The sequence below is a fragment of the Lissotriton helveticus genome, chromosome 8 (genome assembly GCF_964261635.1).
Source record: "Lissotriton helveticus chromosome 8, aLisHel1.1, whole genome shotgun sequence".
Taxonomy (NCBI): domain Eukaryota; kingdom Metazoa; phylum Chordata; class Amphibia; order Caudata; family Salamandridae; genus Lissotriton; species Lissotriton helveticus.
The window spans coordinates 420,898,265-420,924,820 of record NC_136069.1 but is presented as its reverse complement, the minus strand read 5'-3'; the positions used below and the strand labels follow the sequence as shown (position 1 = coordinate 420,924,820).

The following is a 26,556-nucleotide window of genomic DNA, read 5'->3' as shown; positions in this document are numbered from 1 at the left end:
GACGCTTTTTAAAACTGCTCAAGCAACGCCCAGTTGGTACCCCACAAACCTTCAAACAAGACCCCAATGTTTCCATAGAACCCTTCAAACAAGACACCCCTGTTTCCCTAGACCCTTTCAACCACGGTACCACAGCTTCAAGATCAACGCCTGAAGCATATAAGCCAGCACTTCACCACCGACAATACATAGGGGCAGGGTCTAACATCCCCAGGGTCGGCCATTTAAAGGGGGTAGGGGGGATGGCAAAACTCCAAACAACGCAACATTCAGAAGGACCCAGGGGTGGAACTGTAGCGGGGGCCTCCATGAACAAGACATCCAACGACAGCGACCTACCTGTTCAGATAGGCTGGGGCTTGGTATCTAGAAAAGCCTGGGCCCGTAAAAAAAAACAAAAGTGGCTTAATAGTACAAAGCAACGCCGGCTTTTAATAAATAAGCTCAAGAAGGCTAGAATATGCGCTACCCGCAGGTTTACAAGGACCTCTGAGACAGGGACCACCCTGACCTCCCAAAGTGACACATCAGAGAACACCTCCACAAATCACACTCCTACTGATGAGGGCCCAGAGCCCTTGTTTTTAGAGAGTGTTAGGAGTTACACTCGCAATGTAGAGAGGTTTAGGGCCGTAGAACACTATGAGGAGTTTAGATTTGTTAACCTACATCAAATAACATCAACCACTCACGGTGTTCTGGCTATACATCAGGCTGTGCAGGAGCTCATAGAAAGGTTGTTACACGATGTGGGGCCTAATGACTTTTTCCAACTCCGCTTCCAGGGGCAGGGTTTTGACACACCGTTGTTCACCAGGCGGAAGACCCGAGATGTTTTTGATGCTGTGCAATTTTTAGAAAACCTCTCAAGGCTTTTACAGAGTAAGGCTGAACTAGTCGCCTATGGCACGTTTAGAGTCATAGCCCTCATTGTACGGGGGCGTGAGGGGGGTGTTTCCAGACCCTTAAAGAGCGTACTATACAGTAAAATAATTGGCAAGAAACAGAGGTGGCTGCTCAACTTTAGCAACGCCACTGCCAATACATGTCTGGCGGCCAGCATCGTGGGTCTGTTGATGACTCGCAAGACCCCTGACGCTGTCATCATGTCTAGAGCTGCTGAAGCCCATGAGGTTCTTGAAATACCTCCTGACCGAATGGTCGGCTTTGGTGATATAGGTCTTTTTGAGAACTATTTCGCCGTGACGGTGAAAGTTCTCTATCACAGCGGTTCCTGGAAGTACTTTACAACCGGGGAACCTGTGAGAAACAAGACCGTATATGTCCTCCACATGGAAAATCATTTTTACGGTATCTTGAACCTTAAAGGTTTTCTGGGGGCCAAATATGTGTGCGCCCACTGCGATCATATATACAACAATAAAACATACCACCAGTGTGAAATGTGTTGTAAGATGTGTCAGAGGGACGGCTGTATAGAAGACGCTACCCTAAAGGTGAGGTGCGGCATCTGTAGGTTGTTTTGTCGCTCGCAAAACTGTTTGAGCATACACGAGCAATCTTACAGCTGCGTCCCTAAAAAGGACTGTAGCGAGTGTGGGCGGTATGTGGCAGTGAATCACAAGTGCAAAGGTATGATATGTCCCCGTTGCCATGTATCTTACAAAGCCGGTACCAACCATCAGTGTTATATGGTTAAAGGTCCATCTCAGACCAAGACCGAAGACTATATAGTGTTTGATATAGAGTGCACACAAGAGACGGGGGTACACCAGCCTAACTACATTTACGCGCACCATCTAACTTCCGACGACAGTTGGGAGTTTGAGGGACGAACGTGCGTTGGTGATTTCCTGAGCACTTTCATTCAAGCCAAATTCCAAGGATATACCATGCTAGCCCACAACTCGAAAGCCTATGACTCCTTCTTTATTCTACGAGACATGATTCGTGAAAAGATACAGGTGGAACTCATAACCCAGGGGTCTAAACTGATGCTGATGACGGTATGTCCTTTAAAAATACGCTTCATAGACACCCTGAATTTCCTACCCATGAAATTGAGCAAGCTGCCAAAGGCCTTTGGGTTCCCAGGTTGTAAAGGGTATTTTCCACACTTTTTCAACACATGGGCTAACCAGAATTATGTGGGACCCATGCCGCCTCCTGACAGCTACGGGGTTGAATACATGATGCCTGATGAGAAAGTGAGCTTTCTAGAGTGGTACTCTGAAAACCGTGAAAAGGAGTTTCACTTTCAAACAGAGTTGAAAGCTTATTGTCAGGCTGATGTAATGATCCTCCGGCAAGCTTGTAACCTTTTCAGAGATGTTGTGGTGTCTATGACTAAAGAAGTCAAGGCCTTGAAACCTAAGACATTGACTAAGAAAGTCAAGGCCTCGACATCCAAAACCCCTGAAATACAGCATGCGGTCGAATACATAGACCCATTTCAAAACGTCACTCTGGCATCCATGTGTATGTCCATCTACAAACACATGTTTTTGAGGCCAGAAACTATCGCTCTAGTACCGCCAGACCTCTATAACGGTAAACAGAAACGTTATTCAACCCCCTCTATCCAGTGGCTCATGTACGTCTCTGAGAAGGAAGACATCCAGATTCAACATGCATTACAGGCTGGTGAATTCCGCCTGGGCCCCTATTACCTGGACGGGTACTCTGTAATTAAGGGTGTGCCGACAGCCTTTGAATTCAACGGCTGTTTTTACCACGGCTGCCCCAAGTGTTACAAGCCCCACGAATATAACAAAATGCTGGGTGCCAAATTTGAACACTTATACAGACGTACTCTGACAAAGGCCCAGTATGTTGAAAACAGTGGCTTTGCTATGAGAGTTCTTTGGGAGCACGAGTGGTTAGACATGTTAAAAACCGACACAGACCTCTGCTCTTTTCTTAAGACTCATGATTTACCCACACCTTTGGAGCCCCGAGATGCCTTATTTGGGGGGCGTACAAATGCCATACAACTGTACAAGGCCGTTGGTGAGGGTGAGAAAATACACTACTATGATTTCACCAGTCTGTACCCTTTTGTGAACAAGATGAAGTTGTACCCGGTTGGTCATCCCACCATCATCTATAGAGATTTTAAGCCCCTAGACGAATACTTTGGGCTTATTAAATGTGAAATATATCCTCCTAAGCAGCTTTACTTCCCGGTGTTACCATGCAGAGTCGATGGCAAGCTAATGTTCCCCCTCTGCCGAACCTGTGCGATGCTTAAAGAGGTTGACGGCTGCACACACACCGAGGAACAAAGGATGCTCACAGGGACCTGGTGTAGCATCGAGGTACAAGCTGCCTTAGAGAAAGGGTACAGGCTAGGTAGAGTACACGAAGTGTGGCATTTTAAGAGCACTACAACACAACTCTTTGCCCCCTACATTAATTTGTTTCTCAGAGACAAGCAGGAGGCCTCAGGGTATCCTGAATGGTGTACTAGTCAGGATGCAAAACAGAAATACATCGATGACTACTACGCTCACGAGGGTATCCGTTTACGATCCCATCTGATAGAGGTCAATCCTGCACGCCGACAGTTAGCCAAACTCTGTCTCAACTCCTTATGGGGAAAATTTGCACAGCGCACAAACCTTTCAAATACTACCTTAATATCAGATCCTGATGAACTGTTCAAGTACCTGTTTGCCCCATGCTACGAGGTGTCCAGCTGCGAGTTTATCGATGACGATACCGCGGCTTTGTGTTGGAAATATGCCCAAGAGTACCCCACATCGAGTAACAACATAAACATTTTCATAGCCTGCTTCACGACAGCCCACGCTCGTCTAGAGCTTTACGGGGTTATGGATAAGCTCCAGGATCGCTGCTTGTATCACGATACAGATTCTGTGATTTTTCTGAGCAAGCCGGGGGATGAAGACCCTCCTCTAGGAGATTATCTGGGTAACCTAACCAGTGAGCTAGATAAGGACGAGTATATAAAAGAATATACTTCCTCAGGGCCTAAAACATACAGCTACCGTACCAACAAGAACAAGGTGTGTATGAAGGTCAAAGGGATAACATTAAATGTCAGCAACACCCTAAAAATCAATTTTGATAGCTTGAAGAATCTGGTGCACGAATACGTTACAGCAGACGATTCTGAGAATGCTAAAACCATAGTCGTGAACCAACCCTGCATAGTCAGATCCAAAAAGAAGTGGGAAATCACAACCGAGCCTCTACATAAAACATTGCGAGTTGTTTTTGATAAAAGGGTCCTGACCACCGACTATAAAACACTGCCTTATGGTTATTAGGCCCATTAGAGAGACAGCCGCCACAGCATGGACACCAGGTTACAGCATCCATTCTCCTGCGTGCTAGCAGGACCCTCAAACTGTGGTAAAAGCTACTTTATAAAAAAGCTCTTAGAAAATGCCAACTCTGCTTTATCACAAACCCCTAACAACATTGTGTGGCTTTATTCATGCTGGCAGCCTCTTTATACAGACTTGGGCAGTCGGTTCCCACATATCAAATTTATAGAGGGTATACCGAATAACCTCAACGATGATGAACTACTACCACCAACCCTTGTAAATATGATAATTGTTGATGATCTGATGCGTGAAGGTGGTGATCATCCAGAGTTAGAGAGAGCTTTTACTCAATATTCACATCATCGCAATCTAAGCATCTGCTACATTGTGCAGAACTTGTTTTACAAAGGCAAGAACAGTAGGTCTATAGCTCTCAACGCTTCATACCTTGTTTTATTTAAAAACCCTCGGGACAAACAACAAATAGCTGTCATAGCTAAACAGATGTACCCCGGAAACACACACTTCTTCATGGAGGCCTTTAACGACGCTACATCAAAACCCCACGGGTACCTGTTGGTAGACTTAAAAAATGAAACTCTAGAAGACTATAGACTAAGGGCCGATATTTTTCCCCCAGAGCTACCTGTAGTTTACACACCAAAGCCCAAGACCAGGCCCTATAAAAAGCAGCGGTGAAGTCTTTTAGAACCATTTACAGGCCAGCCCTTATAACGCTCAGTGGTGACCATGTCTACACACCTACGCCGCAATTTAGCTCTCCTGAAAATGCTTGTTACAGCCAGCCCCCAACACCGAAAGGCCATCCTGGGCACCGCTTCTGACGATTTAGTGGCCGCCATTTCAGAAATAGCCCTAAACACCCTAAAAGGCAACGTCCCTATATCAAAGCGTCAGTTACAGGTTCTGAAGAGGAAGAAGGGGCTCATCAAGAAGCTCAGTAATAAAAGGGGCTCACTCATAACAAAGAAGAAACTGGTGAAACAGTCTGGAGGTTTTATAGGTAACTTGCTGGGCATAGCTATACCTGTAATTACAAGCCTCCTCTCGGGTCAGTGATGGATCATGCCACAAAAATGTATCTGGTTCCTAGGCAGCAAATGGAGCAGCTGGGGTCCACCACGGACAATGCCTGGGATATCCGTAGAAATGAGACTCTACGCCTGGATACTGAAATTAAGGACATTTTGAGCAGGACTGATCTAAACCCCTACGACAAGGCTAACCTTTACAACAGCACTCTAAAAAAATTCTTAAATTACTACACCCAGTGGAATACTGAGAAGAACAAGTTGACTCTATATACCCCAGACTCTGAACAACCAGCTGCTCAGGCCCCCGACCCTCAGCCCCTACAACCGCCTCCCGATGGGGCGACAGCTTCAGATACCTTTGCTGGAGACCTCCTAAAAAATATAGGTCAAAGGCACAGAGGGGCTGCGCAGATGCTGATGAGTAAACTAGCCGCTTCTAAAGACCTAGCCTCTTGGAATGAACGCGGTGAGTTTCTCTACAAGGGCCAACCTGTTGCAGGGTCGCATATGTACGATCTAGTCAAAGGTCTGACCCACCCCAAAATCCTAACGCCTCAAAATGCACCGAGAGGCTGGGAGCAGTTTCTGAGGGCCGCTGCTGAACTCAATATACCCTCCACGCTTGTTGGTAATAATGAACACCGGCGCCTGCTAGACAATTTGAAGAGTCCCCTACTGCCATCGCCTACAGGTTCTGAAGGCCCTAGACTATCTCCTACTTGGTCTACCCCTACCCAGCCGACGACATCTCGAAAAAAAAAAAAGACATTGCCCCAGCCATCCATCGCTTGGATTTTTGATTAATTGTGTGTGATTTTTTATTCCTATGTTTCTGCAGTAAAGTTTTGTCAACTAAATATTTGTAATAAACACCTTGTTATAACTTTACAAACCGTCTCAGTCGTCTTTCAAAAAATCATTTCATGTTGCATGTATATTGAAATAACGAGTCTGAATGCTTGTTTTTTAAAAAATATAATGTCTTTTATTTTAAACGTTCAACTTTAGACATACAACTGTTATAAACCCTTACAGTTTTGACAAGGTACATATTCTGTTTTCACAGGTCTGACCGACACCCAGGTGTTTTCTTTTACATATTTCGCAACTATACGGTCATTGTTAACAAGATCCCCCGGATATAGATTTAAGAAATTTCTAAACGAAAGACCCTGTGACATTTTACTGATAAAATAAATACAATGTTCCCCGCATGTGATGGCCATGGAATCCTGCACCCTTAGTTTGTTATACTCCACCACAGCTGCAGCTTTTTTCACAAACTTGAATATAGGAGTTGTATAGAGTCTGTGCTCAGGGAACTCTGCGGTACTGTCAAACACTATAACCTTATCAACATCTATAAACATGGCCGCCCAATGTGTCCCAGCCTGGTCATGCGGGTCTGTGTTAAAGACTAGGGTGCAGGGCCTTTCTGCCCCTATTTCGCCTGGTAACCCATCGCTAGGGAAAACACCCAAAAAGTATTTCCTAGCGTATTTATGTCTGCTTAAGAAGTCACGTATCTGCACCGTATCCATTTCACCAATGTTTTTAAAGATAGTCAAACAAAATCTGCCTTGCGTGGTTGATCTGAATGATGCTGTCGAATACAGAGAATACGACCATGTTCACATTAGTCTGTAGTGGAGCTGCGAATCGTATTTCAGCTTTTAGATTCCCATTTTTGACCAGGTTGTAGTGATCGCCATCTTCCATGTCCGGTGTCAGGTCGAATGCGAACAGCGTGTATCCACGGCCATAGCCTTCTCTTGACACGGCTACACCGCAGTCCCTTTGATGCTTTCCTGTTATCGAAACCAGTCCTTGATATTCCCTGATGTAATGCCTTGCTTCAAAACTGGGGGTGTAGGGTTTTGCAGGAATCACATTGCCCTCGTGGACCAGCGCTGCGTAGTTGATGTTGTAGTGTTTAAAATTGAAGGGGTTTGAGCCATAGGTGCCACTAAAAGCTGTATTGTCCACAAACCCTATGATGATGAGTTTTGGTAGCTGTCCCAGAAATAAATTCTGCTGTTGTGTTAAGCGGGTACCTGCAGGGATGCTGAATACCTTCAGAGCTACTCTTTCCACAGCGTACTTGGCGTTGGATATTTGCAAAGCTTCGGCGTGCGCTAACCTGACGCTCGGGGACACTTTCACTCTCTTTACAAACAGACTCGCAGACAGTATGTTCAGCTTGTACTGTTCAGCATCCCCGTTGATGAGGCAGAATGAGTCCTTGTTGCGATTGAGCTTGATCTTAAGATCAATTCCGTTGATGAGCAGTTTATCTTGGAAGAAGAGGTCCGAATGTATGCGCCCCAGGAGGTCAAAGGTACGGCTGGCTGCAGCATGCCCCGCTCTTTTTATAAAGCCCTTATTATCACCATCCAGAGCTGTGATTTCAAACTGACCGTGTGTATCCCTGTGAAAGAGACCCGCTGAAAGTTGTGTGTCAAGGGCTTCGCTACTGTAATTTAGAATGCTTTCTATGTAGGCTCTGTAGGCGTACATGTTATCGTTCTGGGTGATGAGTCGGTCGCCCAGGGTGATGTCCACTTGATTAAACATGGTAGCTAGAGGGTAAGCGATCGGTGCCACTTTAGCGTCGTCGGCAATGTCGGACCCATCCGCTTTTACGATTTTACACATAAGATGCAGCAGAGTGTTGTTGAGATCCAAATACATATCCGTGGCCCCTGACACATAAAACTCTATAGGTGCCAGAGGTGTCAATGCTGCTAAAGGTGACACCTCCATGAAGAAGCTGTTTTCGATGCTTGTCTGCGTAGGTTTTAGACTAAACAAGTCTAACTCTGATTTGGCGCACTCTCCAGATCCACAATGTACGAAGGCCATGGCTGTGTTTACAAGTCTTTAAAAAATATTTACTTTAGAGCCGGTTCGTTTCTTCGCAGCTCTCTTCCGTCTTGGAGCTCTTCTTTTCTGAGGACGTTTTGAAGAGGTCCTCCTTTTTTTATAGGGGGCTGGGGGACCCCTGCGTCTGGAAACACGCCGTTTCCTTTTGACACTAGCGCGTGGCTTATACATCAAACCAGCTCCTTCTTGAGGTTGCTTGTTCATGCGCTCTGCAACCGCCGATGTAACAGACCCCACCACCTCCTGGGCAATGTTCGTGGCAGCAGCCTTAACATGAGGCTTTGCAATTTCATAGCCTCTTCTCAGGAAAGGCATAGCTCTTCTAAACAGACTCCTAAAGATTCCCCCTAATCCCGCCCCGTACATAACAGGTGAACCTTGAAAGTACGGTGGTCCTCCATAACCGGCTTGACTTCTGTAATAGTCTCTGTACATAGACGGATCTCCGTAGGTTTTCATAACCACCATGATGGCTGCTTAATACCCTCTGTCGTGTCTAGGCCTTAAATGAAGCTTGACAATAACTTTCCCGTATTTAAAGGCCACCGGCTCAGACTGATCATCGTAGATCATAATTGAAATAGTGTCAAAATGGTTTTTAGAAACTGCGACGTAGTCGGGTTTGTTAAATTGTATGTTGACCATGGTATTATTATCACCCTGTACATGCACCCACCTTAACAACGGCGAGTAACTATCACCTATCCTCTGAGACTCTACAATATCGCTGTACACATAGAGCGTGTAGAACCCCCCATTAATATCGGGGCACGTGTGATCTTGTTCCACGGGGCTTTTCACATGTTGTACTGTCCCTAAAATCCTTCTTAATTTACCTGAACAGTTAAACAGGTTGTTTCGATTTATGGATTTAAGAAACACCTTCCTTCTCACATTATCTAGCGCCAGATGAATATTCGGATGTGGTTCTATACTGGCTATGGATTTGTTGATGGCTTCGATAATGCTTGTTACGTGTGGGTAGTAGCCTGGTGGGAAGGATGTGTGTATGCCCATGGGGTCCTGGTCCCTCTTGATGTAAAACTTGGTTTCAGCCGCTGTAAATGTATTCCATGTTCTAGGGTATTGTATTTCTGTTAGGGCGACCTCCCAGTCCCCCTTCAGGTCCACAGCCTTAGCCAATTTGACGGTGTAATTAGAAATCTGATTGTTGGGGAACATGTCCTTAGAAGCGTTGGATGGTAAGGTTATATAAAAGGGTGTAGTCTCCATCGTCGCAGCGGCTTTTAGTTCACACACCCTTCAGGGAGCTGGCCAACACCCAACTGTTAAATTTCTCAGGCCATCCGCGCCATTTGACATATGCCTGGCTCTTAGCACCGGTACCTTTCCTTTTCAGAACCTTTTCAACCCTATACACGCGGTTTGGATCATCGGGCACCTTTTGTAACTCTTCCTTGTAAAAGGATCCTGACACCGTTTCCCCATCGTAGTCCTTTAGCCTGTAAATATACACCCCTTCCTTAAGCTCCACACTTTCCACTATAAATATTTCATCACTAAAGGTCTGTTGGTAACCCTTCGTGAAGACTCCTTTCAGTTTTGAAATCCTGACGTGATCACCATTTTTAAAAACAGACTTCTTCACCTTTGTACCAAAGTTAGACCCATACACGTTTCTCCAGGCAGTTAACGAATTATCAGTTGTTACCTCTTCAGGTGCCATTTTGATGGTCCTATGATAACTGGCATTATATACAGCTATAAAAGCCTGTAGAACATCCACGTATCTGTATGTATTGTTGGCCGTAAAATACCGCCACATCTTAGACTTTAAAGTTCTGTTAAACCTTTCTACAACCGCTGCTTTTACCTCCGTGTGTGTTACAAAATGTTGAACATTATGCTGCTTTAATAATTTCTGAAATGACTTGTTTAAGAATTCTTTTCCTGCGTCTGTTTGTAGTTTTTGAGGAATACGCCCCTTATCGAAGATGGCTTTAAAAGCGTCTGTGACGCTAGCTCCACTTTTATCACGCATCGCCTCTGCATACGCATACTTGGACAACACATCTATGACTGTTAATATATAACACACACCGTCGTTATGTTTTGCTATATCTTGAAGGCTGATTATGTCCGCTTGCCACTGATAATCTATACACGCATTAACGATTGTGGGTCGCCTCTTAAAACGTCTTCTGGCAGGTTTATGTAGTGAATATGCCTCCTCTCCTGATAACCATGTCTTCACAGCTTCTCTGCTTACAGACTCCTTTTCAGCCGCAGCCCTTCTATATAGAGCTGCGCCGCTTCCAAAGCTGCCAACCCCTCTTGTATCATAATAAAGTTTTCTTAACAGGCCCTCCGACATGTTAGCGGGCATTACAGTACAGGAAATGAAAGACGCTTGTTTTGTGTAAGAACATTTTATTAAAAAAGAATGAGTATTACCATATCACAGACATTTTACATTATTACATAGCAAGTATGGTTTACATAAAGGTATCTTGAGGGTGTAACATTCTACTACATTACTTTAAATGCACGCTATAAGGTCACAATACATCAGGCCTTATCTATTATAAAACAGCCTTTGTGGTGCCAAGGATACCACTTTTCTGTTTTTTAGATACAGATTACACATGCGCCTTTCTATAAGTCTCTGTGCCATCTTTTTGTCACAGCACACACCTGTGCCTGGCATGCTTCTTAGTTTTGCGTAGGGGTCGTTGGCATAGCGTATCTCCTTGACTGCCGCTATCATGATCTTCAGCATGTTCGGATGGACAAAACTATTTTCAGCGCTCAGGCCGTGCACCACCCTTAGCAGTTTATGCATCTTGTACGGGTCTAGCATACTACATATGTACCGGATTACACGGTCTCTGTATGATCCGGATAGACACTCGTGCGCCCCCTGTTCAGGGTCGTTAATACGATGGCCGAAACACAGGCTGTAATAGTCCCTTTTGACGCATGTGTATACAACCACAGCTGCGAAACCTTTAACACTTGATATGTCATCAGTGGTGAACCCAACTCTGGTGAACCCTGGCGTTGGTTTTTCAGAGTCGTCGTTCTTAGAACACTCTTCACACTCCTTAGACATAGGTGTCCCCAGATTTGTGGAACTCCCCGTCTGGTTTGCACAGCATATACAAGACAGATTCAAGCTGCGACCTTTTGCAGTCTGCCCCTGGGCATCAGTTCTTTTCGGTGTTTCATCCTAGGTTCAAAAGACAAATATTGACAACCCGTTAGCGTTAGAAAGACAACAAACGTTCATGTAAGGGGTCTACTCCTAACATTTTTTTTTTTTTTTTTGACTTACCACCACATTTTCACCATCCTCTGCAGCGCCTCTGAAATCTTGAGAGTCGGTAATATCCATTGGGGACCCTTCATCTTCCACGCTTGTACCAGGCTGTTGCACAACTACTTCCTGAGGACTCGTCATGTGAACATCCGGGGTTTCATAGATGGGTGTGTTAGGAGCTGGTGCTCTCTAGAGGGGCCATAAGTAAGATTAACGTTTGGTAGTTGAAGAAATAAAATACATCCTTATGCAAAATAGTTGCTCCTAACATTTTAACTCACCTCCACATTTTCAAACCCCGCGTCGGCTACTCTGACATCTTGAGAGTCGGTAATATCCATTGGTGAGCCCTCATCTTCCACGCTTGTACCAGGCTGTTGCACACCTACTTCCTGAGGACTCGTCATGTGAACATCCATGGTTTCATAGACGGGTGTATTAGGAGGAACTATGGATTCTTCCTCATCCTCCAACTCCAAGAGCATGCTTTGCTCACACGCCAAACCGTCACTCGAACACTCGCTAGAGCTGCTGTCACGCTTAATCGGGTCCACCCGGCTCGGCCATTGCTTAACAAACCCCCAGCCAGAAGGTTCTCCTGGTTGAGCATTATGTTCCATTACCGCAGGTCTGGTTCTGTAAAAGCTACTGACGGGGATCTCTGAGCCACCAAACCAATGTTTTCTCTCAAATGGTTTGTAGCTCTTCCTTTCTGCCATGGTGACCCTTCACGTTGTCCAGCGGCTGCTTGCTACCCCAGGCTCCTGACAAAGGCTTATATGTATTCAAAGAAATCACCACCCCTAAAAGAGGCGTATACCTCTACACCACAACAGGGACACATGGCCATAGGGCTGCTTTGCCACGCCTCTACCTCCAAAAAACAACCCGCCCCCCTGTGACTCATACGCCCCTTCCGGGGCACCTGACGGTCCTTGTCAACACACGGGCCACCTGTCACTTGTTTGAGACCAGCAGTTTAAGGCCAGGACTGTTTAAGACCAGGCCTGAGCACTCCTGGGCATGTCCATTTTTGCAGCCCTAGCTGTTAAATTTAAGGCCAGAAGTTTAAGACCAGACTGTTTAAGGCCAGATCAAACCCTGGTCTTAAACAGTCCTGGTCTTAAACTGTCAAAATTGAGACCAGGAGTTTAAGACCAGACATGTCAAAAGCTGTCAAAATTGCGACCAGCTTTTTGCGACCAGACATGTCAAAATTGCGACCAGGATTTTTTGATGGGTGGTATCCCGGCTTACTACTAACTACATTCCAAAAGACCCTTATCCTAAAAACCCATCATCCAAACTCGAACAGTTTTCAGGTCAAGTCCAAGGTGGTGTATCATGGTGCTAATTGGCCAGTTCACAAGTCTCAGCGACTAGATACGGTGTCTACGGGTGATGTGGCTATAGGGAACTATAGTTTCAAGGGACCTGTTTAAAAGGTTACTGTTATGCTTAGATCAGCGGCAACCTAATTGAATTTGAGCTTTCATATATCTCTTGAAATCAACATACAGTTATAATTAGGGTTCTCGGTTTGATGGCATTTATTTTTTGGTAATACACGTCTGTACTTATCCATATTTATTCTTTGCTAATTTTATCTGCATTTATCCATTTTAATTTTGAAAATTGTGGAAAAAATTAAGCTGAAATTAGTATATTTCCACATTTATTTAACCAATAAATATGTCCTTTTGCTTGAATGTCTGCAATCATTTCAGTGCTGTGAACACCAGCAGAAGATAAATCAGTGCACTTACATAAAAAATGCAAATGTCAGTATCAACCTTGTGCATATATACTGCTGTTAAAGCATCCTTACTAAAAGTCCTTTCTTTTTTAACTCCCTTATTTATTAATCCACACATCTATTGGCCTGGCAGTCATGGCAGACAGTATTTAGAATTACTCAAAAAGCAACCCAATTTCCGTTTTTATCCACATTTAAAAATAAATACAGATACCTTAATAAATAATTGTAACTAAGGAGGCAAGATGGCGGCCGCGTCAGTGGCCGAGTGAGAGGTCGTGAGAGTGGAGTCCTGCCCGGAGCCCGCCCGGAACTGAGAGTGCCTGCAGTCTTCTGTGGTGCAGTGAAGCAGTGGAGGCGAGGGTTGGAGTACGGCAGACGGCAGGCGTATGGAAGGCGGAACTCGTACCGGGTGCAGCGAGGTGTGGCTGAGAACAGCAGCATGCCCGGAGATAGCACACGCTCGGGAGTTAGAGCGGCCTCAGCTGCCCGTCAAGGCGGAAGCAGAATTCGCGGAGTCCACGGAGCGAGCGAGTGGAGAAATCCGTCGAAGTTGGAGCAGAACTGGAGCTGGGGCAAGAAGCAGCTGGAGAGCTGGTCGGAGGCCGAGTGCGGTACAGTGGGTCATAGGTTAATTTCTTCACTAAGGAAACATTTGGCTACGGTCCTGACTGACGCATATTCTGGGACTGTACTAGGACTCCCTGTGTGCTTGTGAGCGGCAATGGCCCCAAAGGGAAGTGGGGCAAAGACAAAAGCTGCAGCTACTGTGGCAGCGACAACGGCGTTCACGGCTGCGAGTGCAACAATAACCGCGACAATTGCAGAAGAGGCTGGACGATTAGGAGTGGGCATGCCTGGCAGCCCACCTGTGCCGAATGTTTTAAACCATCTAAGATGCCCAGAGCTACCTAGCAGTAAAGGTGGTGAGGATGGCTTAATGGGCACACCGGGCTTCAATCAGAAACTCCGGCGAAAGAACGCAGTCGCCGACATCTTTAGAAAAAAGACTACTGCCTGCCAAACAAGCAATGCCTACATCTTCATCTGTAGGCAGTAAAGTACTGGTTGGGACAACACCTAAGTCTATTCCTGTGTCTATGCCTGGAGGTGTGGGGGAAGACGCTATGGCCAAATTGTGTCAGGCTGTGGACAAAGTCAGAGTTTCTCCTAAGACTGCTGCAGATGCTACTGAAAGCTGCCCAGATACAGGGCTGTGCGCTGTGGTGAGTGTGACTCCTGGGATCTCTGGGACTCTAGATGTAACGAAGGCACCACCACCCCAGGAGAATAGGAAAGATGACAATAGCAAACATGACAATGATATAGGAATGGTAGCTGTGAATGATGGAGATTCAGCCGGTTCAGGGGGGCAATTTTACCCTATGTCCGATGTGTCTATCACTTCAGAGAATGAGAATGAGAATGAGAATGAGAATGACCAGGACAGGCTGAGTAATTTGGGCGATTGGGCAGATGATGGCAGTCTATCATCAGAAGAAGATATCCTAAGTCTAGACTCCACAAAAAAATCAAGATGGTCAAGAGACAGTTCGTAGAGTGTTTGAGTCAGCGAAACCGTCGGCAGCCGATAGATCCTGCATGGTTAATCCACCTCAATGGGATACCTCGCCCTGTCTACAGATTGACCAAGGCAAAGCAAGTGATGAAGCAAGATCACTCTTACAACCATTTATAAGATCATTATGGCGCATCGGGAGGAGACCAAAGCTGACGGGTTGCGGACCCAGGGGGTGGTACGCAAGTTACAAAACACCGTACACTGTATTGCCAAGTCATGCACAGAGGTAACCTCTAGAGTGCACGAAGCAGAGGAACGGATCTCGTCAGTCGAGGATCAACTGTCTTTGCAACAATCCTCAATTACTACATTACAGAAAACCGTGCAGGACGTGGATTGGAAACTCATTGATTTGGAAAATCGTGCACGCAGAAATAACCTACGTGTTCTAGGTGTGCCGGAAGGTAGCGAGGGAAAAGATACGCGACGGTTTGTGGTGGAACTATTTGCAGAAGCCTTTCCAGAGGTAAAAGGTTGGAATTGGGACACAGAGATTATAAGGGCTCACAGATTCCCCTTTGTGCAGAAACGAAACTCAGGGGGTGGGGTGGAGAAACCCAGAGCAATCCTTATATGCCTTCATAATTATCTGCTTCGTGAAATTCTCTATGATTTGGCCAGGCCAGCTCGGCCGAGGAAAGGCAACGGCTGGGACTTTTTTGCGCCCCAGACTTCTGCCAGGTGACTGTACAACAAAGGTGGCGCTTAAGACAAATTATATCACCTATTCAAGCCAAAGGGGGCCAGGCGTTTTTATTAAACCCTGCCAAACTGAAAGTGATTTATAAAGGGAAAACAACATATTTTTTCTCAGAAATTAAGGCACAGGAGTTTTTGGATGTGATGTGAATTTTGAAATTTGTTTGGCTTAGCTCTCTTGCGCTAGTAGAGCTTTTTATTAGTTTTTCTCTGCAGTGTGTGGTGGCATGGTAATGGAAAGATATGCATATGAAGAGAGGGAAGTGCAGCTTGGGGTGATGGGTTTCAGATAGGACACGGGATACGGGACTCGGGACGCGGTGGGACACACTCACATACACGATCACTTACCATCACTGGGGATATGGTCCTTAAACCTCTATTGGGTGGGGTCACAGAGGGTGGGAGGTGGGGGGAGGAGTGGGAGAGGGAGAAGGGAAAAACAAAAAACAAGAATCCATGACCGTGCCGGGCAGTAGATTTGGATGCGGGAGTGTCTTTGATTTATAACCTGTGTAACGACATCTATAAATCTGCTTCATGATGATGGCGGATAGGAGAATGTTTAATAGCATCCGATGCTGCTCTTTGAATATCAGTGGCTCGAATAATTATAATAAACGGCAACGGGTTTCTAGGGAACTGGCAATGTTAAAGAGTGATGTGATTTGCCTTCAGGAAACCCATATTCCTTGGGTCAAAAGAAAATTGCTCTTGGAATTAGGCTATTAAGTGCTAATATGTACATATCAAGCCACCACTACGAGAGGAGTGGCAATTTTAGTTAAAGACAACATACAAGGGACAGGTAGGGTATCTGTGGATAAGCAAGGGGGTTGGGCCATTGCCGAATGTATTATTGGCAGTCAAAAATTGAAATGTACAATTTCTTCTATCTATGGGTCAAACTGCGATGAGGCATTGATAATTGAAGAGCTTAACTTAGAATTAGCGTAGTGGGCAACCCCCATATTAATATGTGGGGAGTTAAATATACATCTTGGGCCTTCGGGGTTAAAAGATGATAAGATTCAATATAAGGGGAGAAAGCCCAAGGTTTACAAGGCACTTCAATCATTGATGAGTGATCATGGCCTGGTTGATGCCAGGGCGGAATTGAGAGGTGAGGAACTGGGGAACACTTTTTATTCTTGCCCCCATCAAAAATTGGTAAGAAAAGATAATTTTTTGGTACCACGGTCAATGTTGGTGGGGGCAAGAATTCAGGTGTACCCGCGTATAACCTTGGATCACGGCCCTCTTGTATTAACTATACCTCTCTGTGTGGGAAATAAACCTTGTGCTTTCTCCCTTGATAGGAAACTTTTATGTGACTTAGCATTTGTTGATAAGATGAAAACTTGGATTACACACTTTTTTAATACTAATCGTAATACTGCAGGGACAGGATGTGTGTGGGATGCTTTTAAAGCTGCCTTCAGGGGGGAGGTGCTCAGTTATGGGCTATATAAACAAAAGCAACTACGCACAGCATTACTGGAATTATGTACAGCACTTGCCCAGGCAGAAGAGAGGTTGGCTATGGATATACAGGGGGGCTTGGATAGTACAGACTTTATGATCGAAGTGGCTCGTTGCAAAGCTAGGATTAACCTACATTGGAGTACAGAGACGGCCAAGCAATACACAACCAGGAAACATTTGAATTATGAGTATAGGGAGTCTAGCGGACGGTGTTTGGCGCAGAAATTAAGAACTAAAGAGGGGCCCCAGAGGATCTGTGCAATTAGAAACCGATAGGGTGGTTTTATGGAGACAGAGCAAGAGATCCTCGAAGTATTTCATGAATTTTATGAGACGTTATATAAGGGGGAAGAGTATAATATAAGTGCAGGTGATGCATTGGCCTCGCAATTTTGCGTTAATAAGCTTAGTGATCAAGAGGCCGACCTCCTTGAGACGTCTATTACTTTGGAGGAGGTGGAGATAGCTATTAACAGCTTGGCTTTGGGAAAGGCTGCTGGGCCAGACAAGTTCCCACTGGAAATTTATAAAAATGTTTTTGATTGTTTGAAAGGGGATTTGCTAGCCACTTTCAGTCAGGCTCAGATAGGCTCCCCCCCCTAGTTCGTGGGATGAGGCTAGTATTATTGTGTTAAAAAAAGGATAAGCAGTCGGACAATCCTGCTTCATACCGTCCTATATCGCTGTTGAATACGGATCTACTCGAAAATCCTCGCGACCCGGTTAGCCGAAGTTATATCCCCCTTGGTATCTACAAGACAACATGGTTTTATTCCCCAACGTGGAACGATCAATCACATCAATAGGGTGGTGACCTTGATCGATATCGCCAATACCACAGGGGGTCCGTTTAGCCTTATTCTTCTAGACGCCGAAAAGGCTTTTGACCGGGTCACATGGGGATTTTTGTGGGCGGTGTTACAACACTGTGGGTTCCGGTCTAATATACAAACGCTCTATCGGCAACCTATAGCACGTATTTGCGCTATGGGACTGGAATCTAGCCCTGTCCGAATCTCCCGCGGTACAGGCCAGGGGTGTCCCTGCTCCCCTTTATTGTTTTCATTATACTTGGACCCATTTAAAAAAAAAATTCTAGAGGCTAGCAGTAGGATTGAATCTGTGGTATGGCAGCAAGAACATTACCGGGTTCTAGCATACGCAGATGACGTGGCTATAATTAGTCAGAATCCTGACACTGCTATGCCAGAAATTGAGTCCTTGTCCGTGCAATTTGGAGCCATTTCTGGCTATAAGCTTAATGCCGCTAAGACGCGAATATCATGTGTTAACATTACGAATTGCACAGACCAACGGGTAGTGTCGGAAGTAAGTTACTTAGGGATTAAATTATGTGCTGACTTAAAAGCATTAGTGGAAGCCAATTGGACACCTTTGGTGACTGCTGCAAAGAAGCAATTGGACAGAACTGAATCTTTGCATTTATCTATTCTCGGGCGCTGTAATGTCCTCAAAATGACCGTTCTGCCAAAAGTGTTGTACTTTTTGAGAGCTGTTTCATTGGAGATATCACGGGTTAATCTTGCATGGCTGCAATCTGTATGTTATAGATTTGTGTGGGCACAAGGAAAACCACAGAGAGCCCTGCGATTTATGACCTTATTACGTGATCAAGGTGGATGGGCCGTTCCGGATTTCACCCTCTATTATTATGTTTGCATGCTGCAGCACATGAATATTTTATTAACCGGGAGTGAACCGGGCAATATGGCAGAAGCTCCCTCTATCTTTCGAATGTTATTAGGCAGTGATGCTAACAATCGCTTATTAATTAACACGGATATGAATTATTATAAGAAGGACTAGGTTCAAAGTGCTGTTAGCAGCCTTTAAAGTTTGGAGGTCCGTGAAACATCTTTACAATATGGGGAAGATAACTAGATATACCCCTTTAACAGCCTCTTCACTTCTACCACCAATATTTCGGGATCGAATAACAGATCAGTGGAGAGGTAAAGGGGTTCAAAGAATAGGAGATTTATATTCTGATGGGGATTTGATGTCCTTTGAAATGTTAATTGAGAAGTTTCATATACGCCGGTGTGACTTCTTTAAATATCTTCAAGTCCGTGGTTTTCTCTATAAACATCATGTGGATATGCTTAAAAACCCAGTCATTGAAGCTGTGGGAAAGAACTCTCAGATTGGCAATTTGTATTCTTTATTACTCAAAAGCAGGAGCAATGATCTAGAAACGCATAATTTAAAATGGGATACTCGGCTTGGCAGGGTTGGGACCCGGATAGAAACTTCTCTTGACATGGCCAGTAGTCTCTTTTTAGCCGCAAATCTCTGCACACAACATTATAAGACTATTTTCAATCTTTATTATACACCAGTTAAAATGTTTAAGTGGGGAGGCAATAATGATGAGAAATGTTTCCGATGTCAAACTGATGAAGCCGATATATTACACATTGTTTATTCATGTATCTGTTTAAATACTCTATTGGGGCATGTGTAGACGTTTCTGGGGGAGATATTGGGTGGGGCAGTTTCACTATCTCATGCTCATGTGCTTTTGGGAGTAGACGAGGAAACACCGAGAGATTCAGTTATGTATAAATATCAATATTTGATATTTGTGGCCATGGCAATAATAAGGTTATGCATTGCTTCAATGTGGCTTCAGAAGGATGCACCAACATTTGAAGTGTGGCGGGCCAGATTTCTGGCAACGTTTAATATTGAACACTCTCTCTATGCGTTGAAAGGCAGGCAGAAAGAGAAACTTGGGCTAGTAATTTGGGGGCCAGTGGTGACCTACATGAACCGATAAATTGCTATTGTAAGTCCTATGTGTTTCAGCCCTTCCCCCTTTTTTTATTTTTGTGGTGCCTTATTTCATTTCCGCCTTACCCAGGTGTGTGTTTGCGCAGGAAATTATATTCTATTGATAGATGTGTGGAAAACAGTATGTTGTTTCTTTTCTGTCTGATTCAGATGATGTTTTACTTATTGCTTCTGTCTTGTACGTTCATGGATTCATAATAAATAATTTAAAAAATACAAATAAATACAGACAAGAAAATTAATGTTTTCTGTCTGTATTTATCTGCAAAAATCAGTAAAAATGGAAAACAGGGAGCCTTAGTTATAATTAATACAGCAGTGCCTCTCTCCTTCAAATTTGGTTGTTTAGTTTCTTGTGTACAACTAATCTATGTAGATACTTGGCATTGTGATAATAGTGCAGATAACATAGTGCTTGAACAAAGGTTGATAACGTGACTTATTCATAGATAAAAACTACACTGCGCACCATATCTGGTTTATATAACAATCTATATAAAGGCCTGTCAACGTTTCAAAGGTGCTCCTTACATGTACTAGTCATTGTCTCCCCTCCATAGTTTTTCTATTACGAATAGCCATCTTAAGAAAACAACATACATTAAAACAAATATCAGAGTAATTAACATTTAAAGATAAATTAAGGCCGCCCTACAGTTCTGAAAGCTAGCTTTTTGAGTAAAGGTTTGAGACACAGCTGAAAGAACTTGTAATTAAAACCACCAAAAACATCAAATGCAACAAATATTGGTCCGCCCTGCCATCGCAGGGGGGAAATGCCTTAACCCACACACTGGCCACATCAAAAAAAACATGCTAAGTGCCATTCCATCCCTGACCTAAATCGAAAAAGAAGAGACCCCTTCCAACAAATTAACTCTAATGTAAAATGCATGTCAGTATTACCAGTCGCGAAAGTGGAGTAATAATGGCGAACAGTGTGTTTGCCCATAGCCTCCTGAATCCTCAATGAGGTAGTACGTTCAACAAATCTCTGCTTGACCACCATTTTATCAATGTTTGCAATCAAGCCAGGGGAGCTAGACAGATCTGGAAGACCGACGTCAGTCAGGGATTTGTGAACATAACTCAGCCAGGGTGTGTGGAGCCCCATGGCCAGCTCAGACAGTCCTCTAGGAATGCCCTATTAAAGATTGCCTCCATTCTGTTCTACACGCTCACCCAGAGCAAAAGAGGTAGCAATTTAATACCATCCGAAATATACTCTAAATTCAGCTCGGAGTGCAAAATAAAATGTGTGCTTGAGGGCGGGAGGTTCAGCAGTCTCCTACTGATTCTATTTTGTTCTAGCTGTATTGAGGCAACATTATGAAATCCCAAACCCCTGCTCCATAAGTGGCCGTAGGAACACATTGCGGGGCATATTACCAAGAAGTGCGTTAGTAAACGCACAACGCACATCCCCATATCACCGGCTATCGCCGGATTTCATCGCCTTTTTAGCGCGCAATTATCAATGCGCATCACGTAGGCGAATTGAAATCCGGCGATATGGCACATTAGCGCATGAAAACAACCGTTGTTTTCATGCGCTAATGTGTTCCTTGATAATATGGGGGGGTGGATTCAGCTTTATGATCCACTCCCCCATGTTATCAATGCCCTAACACCTGGTCAGAGCAGGCGTTGGGAGACCTGCGAGTCTCCCTCTCCCAACGCCTACCTAGGTAATAGGGTGTTCCCACCTCCAACCACATTTTACATGTGGTTGGACGTGGGAACGCCCACTTTGCATGTCATTAGCGATGTTTATCGCCGACATGCAAAGTGGGCTTGCGCCAGGCTTTAAAATGCCCTTGTTAATAGGGCCCTAACAGTATCGCTGCTTTCTCGGCACAATTCGCCGAAAAAGCGGCGATACTTGCCTTTGGTAATATGCCCCTGCATTTTATACACTTGAAGGAATTGTGGACCTGCCATCCCTCTTAGCTAAATTTAAAAGGGATCCTGCTGCCCTCCCAAGTTTCCACCGTGCTGTGTTTACTTGTATTTTCTAAGAATTGCTTGCATCGAATGCCAGGCCTAAATAGTAGAAATGTCCAACTGAACTAAGTTGTGTTCCACCGAGGCTTAATACTGACAAAGCTTTCTTTCCAGGGCAACAAGCCATAATATGCGACTTCTCATAATTTGTTTTCATATCTCATGCACTCACAAAGGATGAAAAGGATTCCACCAGACTACACAGTGCACGAGGATTTCTAGCCAACAACTCTGCTTCATCTGCATATAATAAAGCCAGGACAGCTGAGTTGGCAATTTTCGGTACATCCTTAATCAGATTAGATAGAGAGACGTTTAAATCATTTAATGTACAGAATAAAAAGCAAGGGTGCCAACACGCCCCCCTGACGTACCCCACCGGCTAAAAGGAGAACATCAGAAAGTTTGTCTGCCTGGCCATATCAGATCCTGGCACTCAAAGATTCATGCAGAACATGCAAGAAATTAAACAAAGCAATATCAAGCCCTAATTTGATTAACATCAACCACAGCTTATTTCTATTAACACAGTCAAAGCCGGTTGACAAGTCCATGAAGGTCAGGTACAGTGAGCAGTGCCTGCCGACAGTGTATTTGCTCACTATCAGATGCAAGTTCAGACACTGCTCCACTGTAAAGAGCCCAGGCAGGAAACCATCGTGGCACACAGATAATATTCTACTGTCCCTAGCCCATGACTGCAAGCGATTGCAAATGACCCTCCCCAAAATCTTAACTGAGCTGTCCACCAAAGAAATTGGCCTATAACATTTAGGAGACCCCCCTATTAAAAAAAAAAAAAATCAGCACTATCGTAGAAATGGACCAGGATTCTGGAATCTTATTACATAGGGAATTATTACATAGATTCGTCAGCAGCAGGCGTCCCCACAGATCAGGGTTACATTTAAGAAGGTCCGTGATCAGTCAATTGCAAGAGGATGGGGGGACAAGAAACTGATCTAATGCATCCTCACACACTCTATCGTTCTCTAAATATTATATGCTGGTAAATTGCTTGACCCAATCCTGTCCAGAAATGTTACTGTTCAGTCTGGAGTTCAAGGGGGTTTCTCGCTGAGAAAACCTATTTACTCTTCCCCAAAACACCTTACTGTTATTATGTGCAGCAGCCAATTCAAGCGATTCCCAATCCTTATAAAATAATACACGCTTCCTTTCTTTAATAATCGATTTATAAATCTTCCTAGCTTCCCGATTCACCCCTGTATCCCTAGGAGACCCAGCTAACAACTTCCTCAGATGACCGTTGGCAGCTGAAAAGTTCCCATCAAACCAGCGAGGATGGTCAGACACAGGGTGGAGCGGTTTCAATAAAGAATTCTTAATAAAGGCACACATTTGTTGATGATAATGGAATAATTCAACCACTGGCTCCTCATGTAAATAGCCCAAAAAACTTGAGAGGTTCTTTTGCAATAAACCCTTTAACACAGTTGTAGGATCTTTAAGATGCAACCTTACCCTTAAGCCATCATTAGTGTGTTTACTAATAGCGTCATGCGTTGATGGTTTTATATCCCTGTCCAGGGGGAGGGCTCCTTCAACTAGTAACACATTATGATCACTCCATTAGGTTTCTATCACATTACCACCTAAATACCACTGCAAATAGCTCTTACAGGCAAATATATTCAGTAAATGATGGACGCTTGCCCCCACCTCTACACTTTGCATGTCCGAACAGCACCACTGGAAATAGTTCACCACATCTACAAGAGCTAATCGGGCAACTAAGGGTCAGATTTACAAGCACCTTGCACCTCTTTTACGGCGCCGTTGCGTCACTTTTGTGACGCAGCGACAGCGCAAAAGATGCGCTATGGTGCGGGGTATTTACAACGTGACACATCTCCCAGATGCGTCACGTTGTAAAGCCCTGCGCCAGAAGGAGGCGTTCCTGCGCAGGGGAGGGCGTTCCGGTGCTGGAACGCCTCCTAAAAGTGGCTAAGTGAAATCTACAAGATTTCACTCAGTCACTTTTGGGCACATACTGCGTCAAAACCCTGCGCCTACTTGAAGCAGGCGTAAGGATTGACGCATCATTGTGGAGATAGGGCCCCCCCAGAGCATTGCTGGAGCTGCGTCGCGCTTGCGATGCAACTCCAGCAATGTGCCTCTTTTACGGCACAGATGCGTGACGCATCTAAGCCGTTTTTGCCCCATGGTGTGCCGCATTGTAAATGCGGCGCATCCAGGGTGGCGGAGCTGCGGAGCACAATAACTGGCGCATCCCTGCTGAAATGCAGGGATGCGGCAGTTATTGTAAATCTGCCCCAAAGTCTCTCAAGACCAACCCCTTGGCATCCCACACTGCAGTATCCAAGCCAGAGCTTCGAGAGCCCAATTCTGCAGGCTCACACCCCATTTTTGCATTAAAGTCTCCACTAATTAGTGGTGCATTATCATTTCTGAAATGGTTCAGAGCTGCAATGAATTCAAACAACTCATTAAATAAACCAATATAGGAATTTGAAAAATTATTATAATAAAAATTAACCAAATAAAATCTAAAAGAATTCTTACAGTCTCGTATTAACAAAGCCTGATATGCAGGGCTACCCCATTCTCAGTTGTCACATTGAGTCTGAGATTAAGCTTTACCCAAATGGCAGGACCTCCTTTAGCTCTACCATGAGAGAAAGCAATGGCCGGGTAGGAAAAAACAAAAAACCATTGCATACTATAGATGATATAGCCCAAGTTTCCTGGAGGACGATAAAGTCCTAGTTGTTAATAAAGGAATGCTAATCCGTGTTAGAAATCTTGCTTTTAAGCCTAGTCACATTCCAACTAATCAAAGCAAAACAATTGTGGCCACGTGTTTCTTCCTCATGCTGCTCCTTCACTAAAGGACCACCAAACAGGGTGTTATTAGATATTGACAGATTAGTATTAACTGTGGTGGCCATAGTAACAGGGGTGGTAGTAACCATGACACTGTTCTTTCGTTGATCACCCACACCGTGATGCCCCAGAAACGGTACTCTGGCTCGAGCGCATGAATCCATGTTCTGTGGACCCATAAGCTCTCAATCCTGATCATTAAGATTCACTAAAGGGGCAAATCGATTAGTGCACCCTATATTAAAATTAACACGAAATGAACACATTGGTGGGTTCCCGGCTTGCACTACATGTCTCTCGGAATAGGAAGGGCTAAAAAAAAAAAACAAGAGGAAGAATACAAAGAGCAGTGCCCTTAACCAAGGGTTGGGAATGCTAAGACAGATTTTCCCCCACGATAATTAGGTAACTAAAATTCACAATAATATAATCCCCTTGAATGGGCTTATGGGAAGGACCAACCCAAGCTACTCAACGCACCATTAAAATATTTTTATAGTCCTGCCTGCTAAAATGCGAGTGTTGAACCAACCAATGGAACGCCTTATTTTGAAGCTGAGTAGGAGACTCCTGAGAGGGATTTAATACTGGGAGGGTGCCCGCCAAAACAACAACATGAGGACAGCAAGCAGGTGGAAGGTTAATCACGGGTAGCTGGGAGGGCCTTGTTGCGGATTTGAAATCACTTGATATATTAGATGATACTCGTGAGGGTGTAGTGAGACTAGGTGAGCTGGATACATGAGCTGAAGCGTCTAGGAGCTTATCAGACTGTAAAGGCATTCTTCGTCTCTGTGGGCCTTTATCCTTTAACCACTTTGACGCTCATGACGAGCTCAGCTCGTCATGAGTTGCGCCGCTCGCACGCTGATGACGAGCTGAGCTCGTCATGTAACGCGGCTTTTTTCAAAACGCAGCGCGCAGCGGGAAAACCGCTAGCGCGCATGCGGTTAATAATGCACAAATACTACATTTCAATATGGGGGGGCAGCTATGCGCCATCATATTGGCACTCTTGGACAGATCCTAGCTTCCCTTTGTAATTCCTTCTGCTGTTCCTGACAGTCAAAGCGTGTCTGACTGCTGCCTCCAGTTTAGCAAGTCTCTCTCTTAAGGGGTCTAAACACTCATTCAGAATTGATGAAAAAGCTTGAATCTCAGTGCCCCAAGCAAAGTCCTGTATATCTCCAGTGGAGAAGCCAAGTCTACAGTTCGCCTGAACTTCCGCTTGTGCTTTGCAGGTGGTGGGAGGGCTGGTGATGCTCATTAGGCTTAGCCACATCAAGATCCAGTTAGGGGTTTCTCTGAGTTGAGGTCAAGGAAACAGAGCTGGCCATATCAGAAGGTTCGGACCTGGCATCTTCCTTATCCCTTAAAGCAGCAATAGAGAGAGAGGATACTCCAGCGCAACACAACGACAAACTCCTCTCCGCTGAATCAATCTCCTTAGAGGCAACACCTACCGCTCTTGCCAAAAGGCGTCCATTGTAGTGGGGTTTCCCCCAGCTGGAACCTTATTACAGGTGGCCTTATTTTTACTCACTATGCTGCGTTTCTGGTGTCACGCTTTGATCCCTTATGGACTGCAACTTTTCCTTCATTCCAGCTAGCTGTAAGAATACCCAGGTCTAAAAAGGTGTCACCAGGCCAAGAGAGGGGGCCAAGCCCAGCCTAGTTCGGTCACAGATGGGCACAGACTGGTCGGCTATTGGCCTGGTCTTGGCCGGGGCACACACCCGGGCGCGACCCACTCATCCCATGCTGCAGTATGGATCCTATGTTTTTATGGGGCTCCTGTCCTCAGAAAATGCCTGGGCACCTTGGAATTCTGGATGAGGTAGTCCCACCCCAGCTGCGGCTATAGGTCAAGGCCC

At 44.8% G+C, this 26,556-nt stretch overlaps 1 long non-coding RNA gene and 1 pseudogene across 2 annotated transcripts in view; both read left to right on the top strand.

Annotated features, from left to right (window-relative positions):
- LOC144771668 (uncharacterized) overlaps positions 1-26,556 on the top strand; it is a 305,772-nt gene that overhangs the window by 15,178 nt on the left and 264,038 nt on the right. The window lies entirely within an intron of this gene.
- LOC144772740 (uncharacterized) lies at positions 243-2,046 on the top strand (annotated as a pseudogene).